At 38.7% G+C, this 19,748-nt stretch overlaps 1 pseudogene; it reads left to right on the top strand.

The window, feature by feature from the left end:
- Window positions 1–19,542, top strand: part of LOC103744102 — a 79,939-nt pseudogene extending 60,397 nt beyond the window's left edge.
- The last annotated feature ends 206 nt before the right edge of the window (window positions 19,543–19,748 follow it).

The raw sequence follows: 19,748 nt of genomic DNA, 5'->3' as shown, positions 1-19,748 counted from the left end.
TAGTAAAAATACTAAATGTACAAAACAGAGACAATACTGAAAGCTGCAAAACAAAAACAACTAGTCACATATAAAGGAAAACCCATTAGGATCACAGCTGACTTTTCACTGCAAACTATGAAAGCCAGAAGAGCCTGGACTGAAGTATTCCCACTTTTAAATGACCACACATGCCAACCCAGATTACGATACCCAGCTAAAATGTCTATAATAGTCGAAGGGGAAAGAAAAATCTTCCATGACATAAATAGGCTGAAGGAATTCATGTCCACAAAAGCAGCCCTTCAGTAAGTTCAGGAAGCAATACAAAGAGCTGAAGAAAGGAATGACTATACCAAGGGGTTGCAGAAAGAAATTCAATGAAGGTATAACTGTGGAAAAGTACAGCTGTATCAAGAATGTAAATAGAAATAAAAATGATAGGATTCAATGCTCATCTTTCATTAATAACTTTAAATATTAATGGATGGAACTCCCCAGTCAAAAGACACAGACTAGGAGAACAGATTAAGAAACAAAACCCATCTTTTTGTTGTCTGCAAGAAATCCACCTCACTTTCAAGGACAGACGCTATCTTAAAGTGAAAGGATGGAAAAATTATACGAAACAAATGGTACTAAGAAAAAAATCAGGTGTAACAATTCTAATATCTGACAAAATAGACTTTAAACTAAAACTAATCAGAAGACATAAAGAGGGCCATTTCATTCTGATCAAATAAATCAAGAAGATACTACTATCATGAACATATATTCACCAAACTCTAGTGCACCCAACTTCATAAAAACAATACTACAGGAATTTAAGACCCAGATTAATCCCAGCTCATAAATAGTAGGGGACTTCAATACCCCACTGTCTCCATTAGGTAGGTCAACAGGGCAGAGAGTTAACAGAGAGACCTCTGAATTAAACAATGCCATATATCAAATGGACTTAACAGATACCTATGAATATTCCACCCAAGCACCAAAGGACATACTTTCTACTCAACACCCCATAGAACCATCTCCAAAACTGAACATATACTGGGGCACAAAAAAAACCTCAACAAATACAAAAATATTGAAATATTTCCATGCATTCTATCAGACCACAATGCAATAAAGCTTACAGTCAAAAACCGAAGAAGCCAAAATCACCACACAAACGCATGGAGATTAAACAACACACTCCTGAATGAAAAGAACTCGTCCTATTGCAGAGACACTTGTACATCCATGTTTGTTGCTGCTCTTTTCACAATAGCTCAGAGATGGAAGCAACCTAAGTGTCCCTCAATTGACAAGTGGATAATGAAAATGTGGTTCATTTATATGATAGAGTTTTACTCAGCAGTAAAGAAAGATGAAATCATGGAATTTGCAGGTAAATGGATGGAACTAGAAACTGTTATATTAAGTGAAGTGACACAGACTCAGAAAAAAAATCGACATACGTTCTCTCTCATATATGGATCCTAGAACCAAACCCTGATAAGTGAGTATGTATCCAGACATAACTACAGGAACCAGGACAATGGAAAGGAAACAGGGAGGTAAAGGAAAAGAAAGAATTCGAAAGAAAGAGAAGAACAATAGGAAACAGGCCTTAATAAGGGAGATATGGATAAAAATTAGGTTATTTTAAGGGAGGGGGGAGGGAAGGCTATACAAGGAACCTAGGGGATAAAGGGAAAGAAGGCCCTCAAGAGAGTTAGGACCATAGGAGAAGGGTATTATTAAGAGAGTAAGGGGGGAAATGGGGGCACCTTAAGTGGGAAAACTATGATGGAGGGGTGAGACAATGCGAGATATAATAGCTAGTTTTGAAAACCAGAGGAAATCATACTACCCCTACAAGCTACTGACAAATTATACATAGCAGATCAAGAAATATATGTATAGGTAAGGTTTATCTGAGAACAATTGGTTTTTGCCCAAGATTTTTCTACGTGACATCCAGTAATTAAAAGTACCAGACTGGTGGAACTAACCTTCTTGGATGTTTAACAGACATACTTTGAGGCCTATACTAATTTAGTCAGAGGGACATAAAGGACAGTTTTTGCTCCTTGCCGTCCTAGGTTGACTAGTTCCAGGGGAATATGAGCTTCTCTCAAAATGTCCTGTAATTGTGGTGGGTAACCTGTTCTCTTGTTCAAGGAGGCAGAGGAGACCCCACCAGATGGACTTGAACCAGTGTCCAGTCTACAAAGAGGAGGGTCAACACGGAGGAATCACTTCCACCATGATTCCATGCGAAGCCAACCATGGTCGAGCAGGACCTTTGACTTATCTTCACATAGGCCGAACTGGTAAATGAAAGGAGCCAGGGGCTCCTCCCAAGCCCATGTGACCCCTGAGGAACAGATCCTCAAACGACCTTAAGAGTAAATATAAATTGGTTTATCTGGGCCAACTCTAAGGCCTCAAACATTCAAAAGGAAAGTATAACCAAAGATTAATGGGGTCAATATAATTTCTTAAGAGTCCATATGCATAGCTAAAGGCTACATAACAAGCAATAATGCCAGATAGGAGATACCTTCTTTTGAGTGTTGGTCAATGTGACCAAATGGACTCCCAAATAGTAACCCAGCATAGAACTTGGAAAATGAACAGCAGACCCCAATCTTATCCAAAGGAATATAGACAACTGATTGCTGCTAAAGGAGGAACAGCTGACCCTCCTAAAACAAAGACCTCTAGATAGGCTGACTAGATTCACCAGATGGACAAGTAGTGGGGAATGGCTGGGATGCCGATAACACAGCAGACAGTAGCAGGGATATCAGAGTATAAGGGCTCCAGTGGGGTGAGGGAGGTTATGGGAGGATGCTTCTGGGAAATGGCTATATAGTCCATTAAGATGGTTTGGGATGTTCTGTGTGATACACACACACACACACATACAACAAATTTTTTAAAACGTATTATATTTGAGGAGAAAGCATGGAAATTTACATCATGACAATTAGTAGAGGTGATAAACATTACCATTGAACTCTACCCAATGACTTCATAGACATACACAGGAGCCAAGGATCCAAGTGCAACCAATTGTGACTAGTAATAATCAGATGCATACAGATTAGAGATGCGTGTGCCAACATCTCAGCGTTAGTAGCAAAAACAATGAGTCTTCCTGCAAGGAAGAATATATTCTAAAGTGAAATGGAAATCTTTTTTAAAGGTTAAAAACTCCTTCAATTTTATGTGTTATTGGGCTAATACTGAGTTCAACATTGTATAACTGCATTAACTCAGCTGTGAACCTAGAAACTTGTACCCACTTGTGAAAGAGATGTACTCTTGCTCTGGAGTGTGTTTTTGAATATGCTAAATCTGTAGTGAAATGCTTCTTCTAATCACGTAGTTATTACAAATTAAAAAAGTAATGATTAAAAAAAAGTTGAGGAAACATTATCTTTGAGAACATCCAGAAGGTACATATTCTTGCCAACCCATCTGGGGATCCTGGCCTCAGAACTATAGAATAACATATGTGTGGTGTTTTAATCATTCAATTTGTAGCTGTTACATCAGAAGAAATAATATGCTAAGTATACATTCATTCAGCTTCTCTTTTATACTAATATATTTACTTGTGTACTCCAATTAATTATTACTTATTCAGTTACCTATTCAACTATAATGATTATGTATTGCAGCCCTTGTCTGGGCTTGGTACTACTTATAGTGTTAAAATATAATAGGGTACAGAACAAATGAAGTCCCTGATCTTATGGAGATTATAATCCAATGTCTGACACATAATAGGCCTTTAAAGACATATATCAAGAGCTTTAGATATACCTCAGTGACAGAGATTGCTTGCCAGTGTGTACAAGGCCATGGGTTAGGTCTTCAGCACCACAAAGAAAAATAAAAAATAAGTCTACAAACATTTGTTGAGTAAATTCATCATGGCAGTTTTATGGTGATAGATTTGAATAAAAAAACATAAATAGGTTGGGGGTAGCTTGAGGGCAGAGCACTTGCCTAGCATGTGTGAGGCCCTTGGTTCCACCTCTTATACATTTAAAAATGTGATGGTACTTTTATTTAAGCAGCAATTCTCTAGGAAACAGTGGGGCTGTAGTACACCAGAGAATTAAAATCATGCTGAAATTTGACAACACAGTAAACTGTAAGATCAGTGTTTCTGAACACGGAGGGATGTCATAGAGAGTTGGAATTATTATTATATTTTGTTCCTGGAAAACCAAATGTACATGTCTGTATATTTTATATGAGTGATTGATTTTAGTTAATGACACTTGAGCAGATCAGAGGAAACTTTGTGCTGTTTGATTTACCATGAAGACTAATTAATAAATGTGAAAACAAATCCCAAGCAAAGAAATGATGGGGTGGATCCCCATCATTAGAATTTTAGAGCATATATAGAGGTTGATATGTTTTCATGGTGGCTCAGAAATATAACCAGTGAATAAATTGTGCACAATAAACCATTGATACATCTAAGTCTTTGAGAGCTATTTCAGGACTGGTTCTGAGCTTTGTAACAACATATTTTCACCTACCAAAAACTAAACACTTAACTAATAACCAATTGCTTAGCAGACATTTAACCTCAGACTTCCTGCAAGACTCATTAGCCCAGTTCCGAGACCTAATAGACTTTCACACTCTACTTTAAGGTCAAGACCAGGCTGTCTGAGCTGTAGGCAACTTGTAAAAAAGTGGACGAGAGGGAGGAGTCACTGCTTTGGAAAGTAAGAAATGGAATTATATAGATCTGACCATAGGAGAACAAATTAGCTCACTGAATGAAAACCTCTTAAAAATAGGAAACAATACACATCACAGGAGGACTTCTTAGATTTTCAAGGAGAAATTTTTATTGGGCAAGAATGACTCATAACAGCACTCAGCACAAATTCTTCTGTGACTAGAGGAAAGAAGAAAACAGTATTGAAAGCTTAGAAACATTATTTGTACTCACAGGAGAGATGACTCTAATAAAGATAATTTCTTTTCCTCCTAGCACCTCTCTAAATGATAAGAAGGATTATGAACCCACAAGAACAAGGAGAAATGAATATGTGCCATTAGCAAATGTGAGCTTTTGTTAATGTATTTTGCAGTTTGAATGGGTTTAGCATTTGGGAGACTATGTACACATTGCTATCTTTCCCCTCTAGGTAGCATACACTAAGCTAATCCATTACGTTTATTCATAATAGAACAAAAGTGCTGACTCTAGGGACGAAGCTATAAACAATTCTGCTTGGCTGAGCTTAGTGTCACAAGTCCCATTAGAGCAGTGCATCTCTGCTAAGGCCACCAGGATGCTTGTGAGATGGTGTCAGGGAGGAGTTATAGGCATGGTAACTGAGAAGGGTACAGGAAGTTGTGATTTCAAGCTCAAAGAGAGGGTGTCTGGGAGAAGGAGACAGTTGGCATAGCAGTACTAGTGGGACACTCAGGACTTGGAGAACCTAAACAGATGAGAAAAATGAGAGCTACAAGAAAGACTAAATTTGAATGCTATGAGCCCACCAGCAACTCTTCTTCACTGAGTACCAGGTAGACACTCATCTCTTGCACACTTCCACCTTCTTCAAGTGAGAAGAGGCCAGAATTTAATTCTCTAATCTGCTGTGTGTATTCATAATGGAACAAAATGCTGCAAAGGCAGAATTACTGGGGTTCTAGTTTGCCTTCAACAAACACACTTGAGCAAAGTATTTTGCTCTGACAAAACACTCTGACCAATACCAACTTGGGAAGGAAAGGGTTTCTTTTGCTTATATCTCCTGGGTCACAGTCCATCACTGAGGGAGTCCAAGGTAGGAACTCAGTCAGGAACCTACAGGTGGGAGCTGAAGCACAGGCCATGGAGAAATGCTGTTTAATGGTTTGTTCCCCCGGCCCATGCTCAGCATTCTTTTTCTTTCTTTCTTTCTTTCTTTCTTTCTTTCTTTCTTTCTTTCTTTCTTTCTTTCTTTCTTTCTTTCTTTCTTTCTTTTCTTTCTTTCTTTCTTTCTTTCTGCTTTCTTTTTTAAAAATATTTTATTTATTAGTTTTATGTGTATGAGTGTTATGCCTCCATGTAGGTAAGTGCACCCATGCTGTGCAATGCCCTCAGAGGACAGAAGAGGCTGTCGGATCCCCTGAAACTGGAGTTACAGACAGTTGTTAGCTGCCATGTAGATGCTGAGATTTGAACCCTGGTCTTCTGCAAGAACAGTCACTGTTCTTAAACGTTGAGCCATCTCTCCAGCCCCTCAGCCTGCTTTCTTATACAACACAGGCCCACCTGCCCAGGGCTGGCACCACCCACAGTGGGTTGGGCCCTCCCACATCACTCAACAGTCAAGGAAATACCCCATAGATATGAGCACAGGCCAGAGAAAAGGAAGCAGTTCCCTAATTGAGGCTCCCTATACCCAGGTGTGTCAAGTTGACAACTAAAGCTATCTGGTACAGCTAATAAGGCAATTAAGCTTAAATATCAGGTCCCTTATCTATGGACCCTGTTGAGTAGGCATGTCCTCTGAGGGAAATAGAACTGAACCCCAAAACCTCAAGAGACTCAGAGGGGAAGGGTCTAAGGATGTATGCTGAGAACACTGGGAAACTCTGAAGACATGGGGAAGTGGTGAGCACACTGGGAAGTGCAGGGCACAGCAGGAAATGGAAAAAGAGTTGCCATCTGGGAAGCAGAGCATGCAGAGGTGCCAATGGCACGAATCCAAATGTGGGAGAGAAAGCTTATGGGTGTGCACGCCTTTGTAAGTGACCCTCTTCCGAACAGCATAAACCTTGTTGGCAAGCCCAAATAAATATTCTTGTTCCCCAAACTGTAACTTAAGATGAACATTGGATTGGTTTAGTTAGAAACATGCTCCCTGGGGTCCCAGAGAGCCAGCATGGATCTCTCAGGGGAAAATTTGGCACGACAGTCCCTTCTAAGACAGAAGGCCTGGCAGAGGGCTTACAAGGGCCTTGCATAGGCAGGTACCATCACAAATCACGCAAAAATATTTGAATCTCTATTGTGACCATTTTTTCCATTCAAATTCCTCTCTATCAGACTCCAATTTCTATCAACTTTGAAGTGGTTATGGGTGTTTTGAGATATGTCTATAGGAAGATTGAGTTGAAGATGTATTTAGTTTGTGTTTACTGTTACATATTTACATAGTTTTCTGGCCTTTCTGTGTATAGTTAAGATGTTGTCAGATATCCCCACGTAGAAGGGTCCATCCATTGTACCAAATAGCATTTCAGGCCCAAGGTATAGAGACAAAAGTTACACAATGGTATGAAAGTATTCTATGATGCCAGCATGGGAAATATATGTGTATCAAGGAGGATAAACACACTATTTTCTGGAAAATGTCTCTAATCATCAGATTTATAAATAGTAAGCAGAGAATTTGGTCCTTATTATGTCTGATGCAAAACAAATTCTCTCTTGTCAGAAACATATTTGCTAATAAAGTATATACAGTTATGAATACATTGTACATATTCTCACGAGATTTGGAGAAAATAGACTAAATAGGAATTCCTGTTTGTGGTGAATGCAGATATATACAGAATTCATGTGTATGAAATCACATGATTTGTTTATCCAAATGCATCAGATTGCCTTAGAGGCCAGAATAGCCTACCTCAAACGTTGGTATGTGTATGTGTATGTGTGTGTGTATCTGTATGGTGTGTGTGTGTGTGTGTGTGTGTGTATGTGTGTATGTGAGAGAGAGAGAGATTATTTAGAGAAAGAACATTTCAATAAAAATTTAAAAGAATGTGAAACAAAAGTGGTAACAATGACAATTGAACTTGGTAGAAATTGACCTGAGAGGAAAACTAACTTGAACTATTTTTGGGGGGTGTCCTAGAGCAACAATTTATCAGGAGAAAGAGAAAACTTTCAACTAGAACTAATGCATGTGGGTTGATGAGATGACTCAATGGGTAAAGATGTCTGCCACCTAGCCTGATGACTTGAATTGGATCCCCAGAACCCAGAAGGAGAGAACTGACTCCTCTCTGGTCCTCTGACCTCCACAGGCACACGATGGTACATGCACTGTGGTACATCACCCATAAAAAAAATCAAACAAGTAAATAGATAAATGTAATTTTTAAAAAATTTAAAAAGAAATAATGAAGCATTTTTTAATAATTTCAGAATTCAATTAATGAGGAAATGCACACAAAGAAAAATTTAATTTCTTTCTATTTTATATGAAATATTGACATTGCAAAGATACCATAAAAGCTCATTATGAGCCACTGCAAAGAAGACACTTATAACAAGCTGGTTAATGAATGTCATCAATTTAAAAATTCTTTAAGGCTAGTAATTATCCAAGACACCTTGAAATGTCCTGAAATCTCTGCGTTTATAATGGAAGAAATATAATAGAAGGCTTTCCAAACTTAGCAACAGCCTTAATTTACATAATAGTACCAATGAGTTGTGGAACTGAAACAAATCTCTAAGCTAAGGATGTGTTTTTAAAAATTCATCAATAATACAGTGCTCAGATCACATCAGAGAGGTTTCTTTGTGTAGGGGATGGTAGTTAAGGCAGAAACTCACAACTGCAACTGTTCCAAGTCCAGGTGTCAATGGAGTGCTTACACCCACCCCTACCCCAAATCATCATGGGAGGTACAAAGATTGCTAAGAGCCAGATGTTGGGGAAGACTGGAGCAAAGTAGTGCCTTCTGGACATGACAGAACCATTTCACTCATGTACTCATGGCAGTTCTGGTTGTATTCACAAGACCTGCACAAGATCCAGAGTTTTCTGGAATGGAAGGGGAGGGGCTCAGGAGTTCCAATCCACAACTAAGGAGCACTGGACAATTGACGTCTGGCAAAAGAAGAGCTCATTTTCTTCAAGGGAGTGCCCAATAGGTCAACCACACTCCAGATAGCCCCACACCCAGGAGTATATTGGCATAAAGAAAAATAGAGGACATGAAGTTGGGAGGAGAGGTGGATCCTGGAAGACTTAGACAGAAGAAGAGGGAGTGATTATGATGAACATACATTGTATGTGCCATGAAAGTCTCAAAGAGTTAATATTCGAAAAATATTATATACATATATATATATTATTTATTTTTGTTTTATGTGCATGCATGTATTGGCTGCATGTAGGTAAGTGCACTCGTGTCATGCAATACCCTCAGAGGACAGAAGAGGCTGTTGGATCCCCTGGGACTGGAGTTACGGACAGTAGTTAGCTGCCATGTGGGTGCTGGGATTCAAACCCGGGTCTTCTGCAAGAACAACCAGTGTTCTTAACTGCTGAGCCATCTCTCCAGCCCTATATATTTTTAAAATACAAGATTTGTAAATCTTCCCACTTCTGCATGAAAGAATCAATAAGTCCCAAAGCCATAAGTGTGAATTCATTTCAGTGGTAGCAGTTTTATACAAAAGAATTCTTTTCCTTTTGGAAGAGTTGTCACTGTCACCATAATCAGTCATACACAAAATGATCAACATAGATTTGTGGGACAAATTTAAATTAGCCTTCTCAACATCACTGGCTGTTAGCCAGTAATAGAGCAATGACTTAACAAAATGTGGGAGATAGTGATCTTAAACTTGGAATGGAACATCCAGCCCAACTATTAATCAAATATGAGAACAGGAAAGGACATTTCCTGACATGCTGGAACATAGAACCTGTATTTCCCTTATCTATTTTTTGAGAAGCTGAGTAGGTTTCACTTAAAAGAACTAAAACAAGCAAGAGGTAGATGCAGGGGTTCAGAAAGCATTGCATCAAACCCTGGGGCACAGGAAGGAGATGTCTTAGCCAAAGGACAGAGGGTGCTGGGAGGAGGTCACCAGGAAGAGGACCATCTGATAAGATAGGTCATTTGGAAAACGAAAGGAAACAAAACAAAAACAAGATAAACAGGTGGAAGGTAATGGTACTTTTGGAGAAAATTTAGAAACAATATTTACAGAACCACAAAATACAACTGAAAATATTCCTATAGTTCTATTGAGAAAATGGGTTAACAGAACTAAATCTGTTTATCATAAGAGGAAGTTAATACCTAAAATCAACAATTGAGGACTAGCAGTCTATGTATACTGTTTAGAAATAAGAAGGTGGCCAGCAGTAATGACCATGAACTAGCAAAGAGGACAAAGCACACCCAGTTGGCTCTGGCGAGTTGAACTGTGAAGTTGGGAGGCGTGGAGGAGGGATTGTTATATTCCTTTTCAATCTTTGTAGCCTGTAGTACAACTGATGAGAACTAGTTGTATAAAGTTTTTAAAACTGTATTTTCTTCTCATAACAAGAACAACCACAGGACCAATCTAGGCTTTTATTTCCTCCATTCTCCATGGAAATAGAAAAGATGTATTCTTTCTTGGAGATCTTTCTATCATACTTGTGGATTATACCTGGTCATTCCTTTGGGGACACAGTGCTTTATATAGCCTTAAAGATTTAAAGGCCAAAGTATCTGTGTGATGTTTTGGGAAATTGTTGATAGATTTGGCCCACCAAAAATTTAAAATCTTCTAACAGAATTCCCAAATGGCCTACAGCAGTAATGCTTATGGGAAGATAAAAATTACACATGGGATAATGTGTAAGATTTTGGAAAAAACCTTTTAAATATTAGCCAGGCTCTTTGAAGTAGATTCAGAAATATTGAAAAATAACTTACAAAGAATGTTCATTTGAAAGTGGTGTTTTAGAGAGAACTGCATTTCATTTTCGTGACTGTTTCTGAAAGTAAATAAACAATTTTTTAAATAAAATATGAAAAGATGATAGTTTGAGTTTTGTGCTTCTGATGGTAATGGGTAACACAATGGAAAAATAACAAACAACAACTTTCAACTTTTGTCCAAGTCAAACAGAACTCAAAATGTAACAGTTTTGACATTTGTAATATTATTAAAAAGTCTTTGTAATTTGATATAGTCCTAAATAGTTCCCCATTCCTAACTCAACAGTAGTCTGTAACACAAGGCTAAGCTGTGTTATTTTCTCTGTTGTTGGACGACTTGGCCTGAGTGACTCAATAAGTACTCGCTGACTAACTTCACCCACAGGCGTGCACTGAACTGACCGTATTGTCTGTGGGTCAGGAGCCTGGTCCCAAGGCATAAAAGCAGACAAGCTTTTGCCAAAACTCACTTCCTTCCTGAGTCATTTTAGATGCAAACATCCTTGGCTTCATCTGGAAAGAGTATGAGAAATCTATTTGTAAGATAAATGGGGAAAGAAGTTAAAGAAAAATTACAACCAACATTTCAGTGAGCTGTGAAAAGTGAACAGCACCTTAGTTTTTTAGAAAAATTTATTGAGTTCATACACGCATATAAGGTGTTTTGATCAAATCCATGCCCACTCCCTCCCCTCCAACTCCTCCCATATCTCCCAGTACTTTTTTCTGACAACTTCATGTACTCTTTCTTCTTTTATTATTATTTTTTTAAATGGGGATTTGGCTACTCTAACATTCTCCCTCTGAAGAGGTAACCCTAAAATCTTTTAAGGATTAGACAAAAGCTCCCAAATACTTTAAACAGTTTTGGCCTTTGAAACGGAGTGTATTGCTAAGAAGCCCAAGGACATTGTGAGTTTTAGCTGAGAAACTGGCTATTCTTCTTTGGGGTCTTTTTACCCTAACTGCCTAGCCAATTCCTACCTCCTATTCTTATCACATCATCCTCTGAAGAGGTCACCCAACTTGCGGATAGGGAATCGGGATGTAGACCACTCTGGCTTCTTCCATGCTAACCATGGATGCAGGGTGAGGCAATTGGGGTAACCCCTTCAGTGGATCTATCTAAAAGACTCCCAAATTGCATATCTCTTTGTGTGTGTGTGTGTGTGTGTGTGTGTGTGTGTGTGTGTGAAGGAGAAGTAAAGGTTAGAGTAATTAGCATTACAAATTCTAGACAGGGAACTAGAAAAAGGTCAGAACAGGGCAAATTTCAAATGTTCATATGAGAATCTGGAGTTTCTTGACAGGGGTTTCCAAAAGCATCCCTCTACTGGGTTCCTCCTCAGTTTTCTTTTGTCTGCCAAGGCTGGACTGGAGAGTGATATATTCAGGATTTGCTTTCAGGTATTTTGGTAGCTGTTGGAGTGGTTAGAATCAGTGTCAGTTCCCTCTCCAAAGGCTTCTAGATAGAGGGAGAAAACAAATTTATTCATCATTTTAAAAGAATAGTGGGTTGTCTCCCTAGCTAGGTTTAAGACCATACAGTTGGTCCAAGTAAATCAATTTATTTTTACACTTAAGGTCATTTGAGGATCTGTTCCTCAGGGGTCACATGAGCTTGGGAGGAGCTCCTGACTGGTGACTTTACTCTTTGGTTATACTTTCCTTTTAAGACCATACAGTTGGCCCAAGTAAATCAATTTATTTTTATACTTAAGGTAATTTGAGGATCTGTTTCTCAGGGGTCACATGGGCTGGAGAGGAGGTCCCGGCTCCTTTCTTTTACCAGTTCCACCTATGTGAAGATAAGTCAAAGGTTCTGCTCAACCATGTCTGGCTTCCCTTGGTAGCATGAGTTAAATGTTTCCTCTGAGTTGACCCTCCTCTTTGTAGACCGGACACTGGTTCAAGTCCATCTCGTGGGTCTCCCTGGCCTCTCTGAACAAGAGGACAGGTGATACCACATTTACAGGACATTTTGAAAGATGTTCCGTAGTCCCCTGGAACTTAGTCAACCTTGGAGGGCAAGGGGCAAAAACTGTCCTTTAAGTCCCTCTGACCAGATTAGTATAGGCCTCAAACTATGGCTGTTAAACATCCAAGAAGGTTAGTTCCACCAGTCTGGTACTTTTTTTTTTTTAAATAATTTATTTCTTATTTTTATTTTATGTGTATGTGTGTATTGCCGGCATGTAGGTAAGTGCACTCATGTCGTGCAATGCCCACAGAGGACAGAAGAAGCTGTCAGATTCCCTGGAACTGGAGTTATGGACAGTTGTTAGCTGCCGCGTGGGTGCTGGGATACAAACCCAGGTCTTCTGCAAGAACAATCAGTGTTCTTAACTGCTGATCCATCTCTCCAGCCCCTAGTACTTTTAATTACCATGAGCTATGTAGATAAAGCTTGGGTCAAAAAACAAATATTCTCAGACAAACCTTGACTAGATATATATTTTGTTCCTTAAACTAGTTGACTAAACTATGACCTTAGAAATTTTATGATTATGTGTATATTATTTTTGTCTCATCCTTGATATATCATAACAAACCTACACAGACCTTCATCACTTGCTTAGCCTTTCTCATTTTTTCTATTTTGGAAAATATCTCCATTCCCATATCCTTTGAACATCTTTTACATTCCTATTTTCTTTTTTTTTATAATTATGAAACAATAACATTAACAAATTAATTTTCCGTCTGTTGTGAGACTTCTTTTCCTGGAGATACTAAGCAATGCTTATTCCCTTTTAAGGTTTTAGTGTCAAGCCAATGTTTGATTAAAATTTTCCCAGCCAACGGTATGTAATATGGCCCTAATCACACATGGTCTCCTGAATTTGGGGAGGGCTAAAGTATACAATCTGGGGAAGGTTAGGAAGAGAAGGCATGACCCACACTGAGAAAAGGCTTTCCAGTGTGCATACCCTCAGGTCATACATACACCCCAGCAACTCCTTGGTAAGTAAGCTCAGTAAATTTATTGGTTCCCCAGTACGTTAGTTTTTTGTTTTATGAGTGAGAAAGCAAATGGGAAAAGACTCCTAAACAGGCAGAGAGGTGATCTCATGGGGACTGTTACCAGTTATCTGCTGGATAAGGCAGTTTTGGGAAAGGAATTCATGCCTGGTGCCACAGCCAATAAAAACAAAGCAAGACTAAACAAACAAACACAGCTTTCTATCTTGCCAGAGTCTGGGATCCTGGATGCAGCAGAAACTCACTCATCTCTTCTCACCCCCACTCTCAGGTAAACACTGCAGGATTCTCAAACCCCATTCTTCCAGGCACCTTTGGAATGATCACAAGCTGAGGAAGCAAGTTGGGACTTTTTCTTTTTTGAACTGCATTTTTGGGGAGAACTCTTCTTTCTCTCTGCTGTGAAGCATTAAGAAACTAAACTGAGCTGAACTGGGGCTATTGATCTGGACTGTGGGAGATACCTCGTTTGAGACAATATAATCAACCCAGAACATTGGGGGAAATTTAGAGAAGATGTGAGGGAGCTGGTGAGCGGAAAAGTCAGGGAAGCGGAAGGAGAATGTGGCATGACTCCATTTCTCATGCCATTTCCCAGCCTGTTCTGTCTGGGGCCTGGTTTTCAACTTAAAATGGTTTCCAATTAGGTTTCAGATTGGGATAGAAAGGTGTAGCCTGCCTTAAGATAGAGTAATGGTCTCAAAAGGGGTGAAAAAGTAGTGAGTTTTAGATACTGAAACACTTGGTCAGAGGATATTGAGGCTGAAGCCCCAGCGTTTTCTGGGACATGCTGCCAGCTGCTGAAAAGAAAGGTTACACTGGTAGGCATGAAAAATAGATTAACCTAGGTAGTACTGATGCAAAGTAAGCTGTACATTAAAATGTGTAATCTAATGAAGTTGTGGGTGTTAGTTCACCCATAAGCCATCACTATAATAAAAATCAACATATTCATTTCTCAAACTTCCTTGAAAGCTTTTGTAAGATCCCTCTACATCCTGACCTCCCACCCCAGTCCCCAACTAAACAATGACCTTTCTTTTCATAAACATGGAATTACCTTGTATGTCTCATTTGCTATTTATTTGTGGTATGAAATTTTCAATCATCAGAATTTCATGATTCATTCATGATGTATATATCCATAGTCTCCCCTTTCTTTGCAGATTTTATGACATATCATGGTTTGTTTATGTACTTTCTTACACACATTTGAACTATTTCCAACTTCGAGAATTAAAATATTACTATGAGCATTTATGCACACTTTGAATGTACATTTTAGTCTTTGTGGGGAATATATTGCAATGGGGATGATGAGCTATATAGACTTTAGGTTTGGAGTTTTAAGAAATTGGAGAACTGTTTCGTTCTGTTAATTACAGTGTTAATTCCCACTAGCAGTGTTTTAAAGTTCCAGCTGCTACTTTTCCTGGGTAGTTTGAATGAGAAGGTCCCTCATAGGCTCCAAGTATTTGAACACTTTGTCCCCAGTTGGTAGTGATGTTTGTGGAGGTTTAGAGGTGTAGCCTTGCTGGAGGAAGCACATCTCTGGGGGTAGGCTTTGGGAATGTATCACCAATGTCCCATTTCCAGTTTTGCTCTCTCTGCTTCCTGTGCCTGCTTGATGATGTGAGGGCTGAGCTTTCTGCTCTGGCTGCCTCCTGCCTTGGCTCCCCTGCCATGAGAGACTCTTATTCCCCTGGAACCATAAGCACAATAAATTTTTCTTCTTTAAGGTGCTTTGGTCATGGTATTTTATCACAGCATCAGAAAAGTAATATACCACTTCACCAGCATTTAGTATTGTTTACCTTTCAGTTGAACCTCTAGAACGAAAGTGTGTGGTTATAATTGTCACTTTAATTATTAATGGTCTTGAACATTTTTCATGTGCTTATATATAACATCTTCTGTAATGAATTTTCTGTTTAAATCTTTTAGCCATGTAAATAGTTCTTTAAGAATTTTAAATACTTTTTCTTACATATAGTTTCATATAATAAACTCAACTCCTTGTAAGTCTACAGCTCAAAGATTTATAATCCACTTACACAGTTGTGAGAGCAGCACTACAATCTACTAAAGCCAGACTTCCATCATATCAAAAAGTTTTCTCTTACACAATTGCAGTCAATCTCCATCTATTCTCAGCCCCAGGCATACACATGTTTGATTTCTGTTTCTATAGATTGGTCTTTCTAGAAATCTCATATAAATGGAATCTCAAGACACATCTTCTTTTCTATGTAGTTTCTTTCACTTATGGGGTTCAGTTACGATGCCATATGTCCCAGGACAGTGTTCTTTATAAATACTGAGTGGCAATCAATTATACATACCTAATTATATGACTATACCATATTTTCCTTATTTACAGGTTGATGGATTCTAGTTACAGTTATTGACAATTAAGAATAATTATAAATGTGAGTTAGCATTCATACCTGAGTCTTTATGGAGGATGTATTTCATCTCTCTTGGGTTAATACCCAGGAATAGAGCTGTTAGGTGCATGAGAATTGTAGTTTTAGCTTTTAAAGAAATCATCAAACTGCTTCTCAAGTGGGCATTCTATTTTATATTTCCATGAACAAAATACAAGGGCTTCTTTTTCTCCACTTCTCCCTTCTATAGGACTTTGTATATATGCCTACTCCATGGTCCAGCTTCTTAAACTGTAGGTTGCAACCTGCTAGGGGATTGAATAACTAAATATGGAGGTTGCTAAAAGTTTAGAAACCATAAAAGGTTTCTGAACACGTAGCGACCAAATTTTTATTTAAAATCAACATGTAATTATCAGATCGGAGGTGTTTCGGGCATCAGCATTGCATCATGTGACTTCATTGCAGCCTTCTGAACACATAACATGCACACTTTTCACTGGGCATGCCATCGGTGGCAGTGAATGACCTGAAGCACCTCGTCTCAGATTCAGGACTCTTGGATGCTCTGAGTTGCAGCTTTTTTTTTTTTTTTTTTTAACTGAATATATACAGTTTTCTGCTTTTACAGAAACACTATGGTTTAATTACAAAAACCAAAGAACTTTAATATTTTTCTACCACCATGTCAGCATGATGTCAGATAGTGTGATTTTGTTTTGTATTGTGCTAGGACTGTTGATATTAACAATTGCCTTTTAAGCTGATAACTTGAGTTTTATAAAAAAGAATCATTGAATGATTTATACTTTAGAACAGAATTTCCAACAATTTCTGAAATGGCCATAAACATCTACTATTTTTCACTACATATTTATGTGAACCAGTGCTCTCAGTATTGGTGACTATAGAATGAAACAACTGACGAACTCTGAAAAATGTTGAATATACCTATGCCCTGAAGAATTATATATTCCTTCAAGATTCAAGTCTTTATGTAAAAATAAAAAAATAACCATCTCATCATGATTAGTATGCAAAGCTACCTTCATCTCTAAAAAATGATAAAATTATATGTAGGCCAAAGAATTCTTAAAATAAATTTATGGCTTATTATCATTAAATTTTTATATATCTATTTATATGCCTGTTTAAAAAATTATTTATTTATTTATTTATTGTGTGTATGAATGTCATACCTGCATGTATGTAAGTGCACCTGCATCATGCAGTGCCCACAGAGGGCAGAAGAGAATGTCAAATCCCTGGAACTGGAGTTATAGGCAGTTGTTAGCCACTCATGGATGCTGGCATTCAAACTCGGGTCTTCTGCAAGAATAGCCAGTTCTCTTAGCCCCTAAGCCCTGTATTTATATAGCTATTTGTCTATTTTATATACCTATATATTCAGGGCTATGTAAATATTTTGGACTCTAGAAGACTGAGCCAAGGATATGGGCTGATGGATGCTAGGACTAGTAAAGTCTTCCCATAAGGACAGATGGAAGGTAATTAGGAGATTCTCTGGGAAATTTTGTCATAAATAGAGAATGAAGTAACAAGTACAAATACACAGAAAGGGAAGCAGAGACAGAGGTGCTAAGTTCCATGATGTAGAACACTGAAGTGAGGCTTGAGGAGCTGTTTGGTATAGAGAATCATGGAAGCCCCTGGTATACACTAAACTCAACCCCTACCCCAACCTCCAATTGAAACCCTTCACGATGCCCTCTGAGGCAGTCATTCATGATCAATGTGTTCTCCAAAATCCCCACTGACTCTTTGTTCTACCTTCTGCTTTCTTTAGAATCTGACTCTATCCCTAGGAGATTCCCTATGCCATAGTCCTCTCAGACGAGGCTGCACACCACATACATGCCACATCCAGCAGAGTTGGGAGTAAACTTGGTCCTTTGTTCACTGTCATTGCTTTTGCTTCACCAGCACTTCCTGCTCCAGACCAAATTTCTTCTCCTTTGATAACAAACAAGCAAATGAGATTTTGATCATTGGACCTTCCCACTCTGTATCTCTAATGTCACTTACCACTATATTCACCGAGCACCCTGAGTCCAGTCTTGCTCTCCCTTCATGCAGACCACTCAAACTTTTTGCTTCTATTCCTTTGACCTCTCCAATGTCTGTCTTCTCCATTCAACTCCAGTCACTTCTTCCAAAGTCACACTATGTCACTTGTCATCACTACTGCTCCACCTCTGAAATTACTTATATGAACACTCCACTCACTGACAACAACTTCCTAACCTTCCAAGTTGTTCGGCAAAGTGCCTTCTCTCCAAATGTTATTTCACCTCATCAGGACTTCTCAAACACAGATAACTAAAGTCCCTTAATCTGTCAGCCTTCTCCCGTCTTCACACTTGTCTTACCCCAGCTTAGATTTCTTGCAGTACTGTCTCAAATACTGTTTTTTTTTTTAAATGTACTATAATTTAACATACTTTGTACTTCCTTCTCACACAGCTTTTTTTTTTAACCTTTTTTCTTTTCTTTTCTTTTCTTTTTAATTGAGGAATCTCACCATATAGCCTCATCCTGTGGGTGTCAAGACAATAAAGGCTAGAGGTTTCATAGATTCATGGTCTCCGACATATACTAGGTTCCAATATCTTCTGGTAATGTTTGTTTACCATTCTCTTCAAAAGACACCTTCAACATTTTCCAGTCTCCTCAAACCTCATTCCTGAGAAATATGTGCCTCCTTCCTCTCAAACCATGACTTCATCTCTTGTATCATAAATTAGAAGCCTTTAGACACCCCATTCCCTAATATGCTACTGACCAGACAGATCTACAGCCCTGCCCATGGGGGGTTGCATCTCTTTTCTTCCCTTCTATTACAGTACAAAGGGCATTTTCCCTTTGAAACGCCTCATGTTCTCTGGACCTTACACATAGCTACTTTCTTAGGAGCTCTTAATTTACTCTGTCTCTCACACCTATCTTTGATCTTTAAATTTTTCTCTTTACCAGATTCTTCCCAGTAGCATTTAAAAATAATCAGATGAATAGAGGACTTTTTATAGCTAGAATCCAGTACCTCTTACTCCTCCTCTTCCCTCCATCCTACAGGTAACTTCTCAGTTACCTTTAATGGGATTTGTGGCCAGAGTCCAAGAAAATATTTCAGATACACCACTTCCACTACCACCTGTGGAAGACCCAGTTTTTGATGAATTCCCCCCCTCCACCACCTCCTCCAGAAGATTATGAGGAGGAAGAAGCAGCTGTGGTTGAATACAGTGACCCTTATGCTGAAGAGGACCCACCATGGGCTCCAAGATCTTACTTTGAAAAGGTTGTGGCAATTTATGATTATACAAAAGACAAGGAAGGTGAGCTGTCCTTTCAGGAAGGAGCCATCATTTACGTCATCAAGAAGAACGATGATGGTTGGTATAGGGGCGTGATGAACGGAGTAACAGGTCTCTTCCCTGGGAACTACGTCGAGTCTATCATGCACTATTCTAAGTAAAGCTCAGCACAGCTTCCCTCCCTCCCAGGAAAAGTCAGGTCTTCCCAGATTACCCAGAGGCCCTGGGGACTTCCCTCCGGTGACTAGAATGAAGCACACAAATGATAAAGCTGCTTCCTTTATTATTATTATTTTGTTTATCGCCCAGTATTTAAAAAAAAAACAAACCAACCACAAAGCCAAGTCTGAACAAATGGATTTTTTGC

Source organism: Nannospalax galili, unplaced genomic scaffold (assembly GCF_000622305.1).
Source record: "Nannospalax galili isolate Female #2095 unplaced genomic scaffold, S.galili_v1.0 scaffold540, whole genome shotgun sequence".
Lineage (NCBI taxonomy): Eukaryota > Metazoa > Chordata > Mammalia > Rodentia > Spalacidae > Nannospalax > Nannospalax galili.
This window is presented reverse-complemented; position numbering and strand designations above follow the sequence as displayed.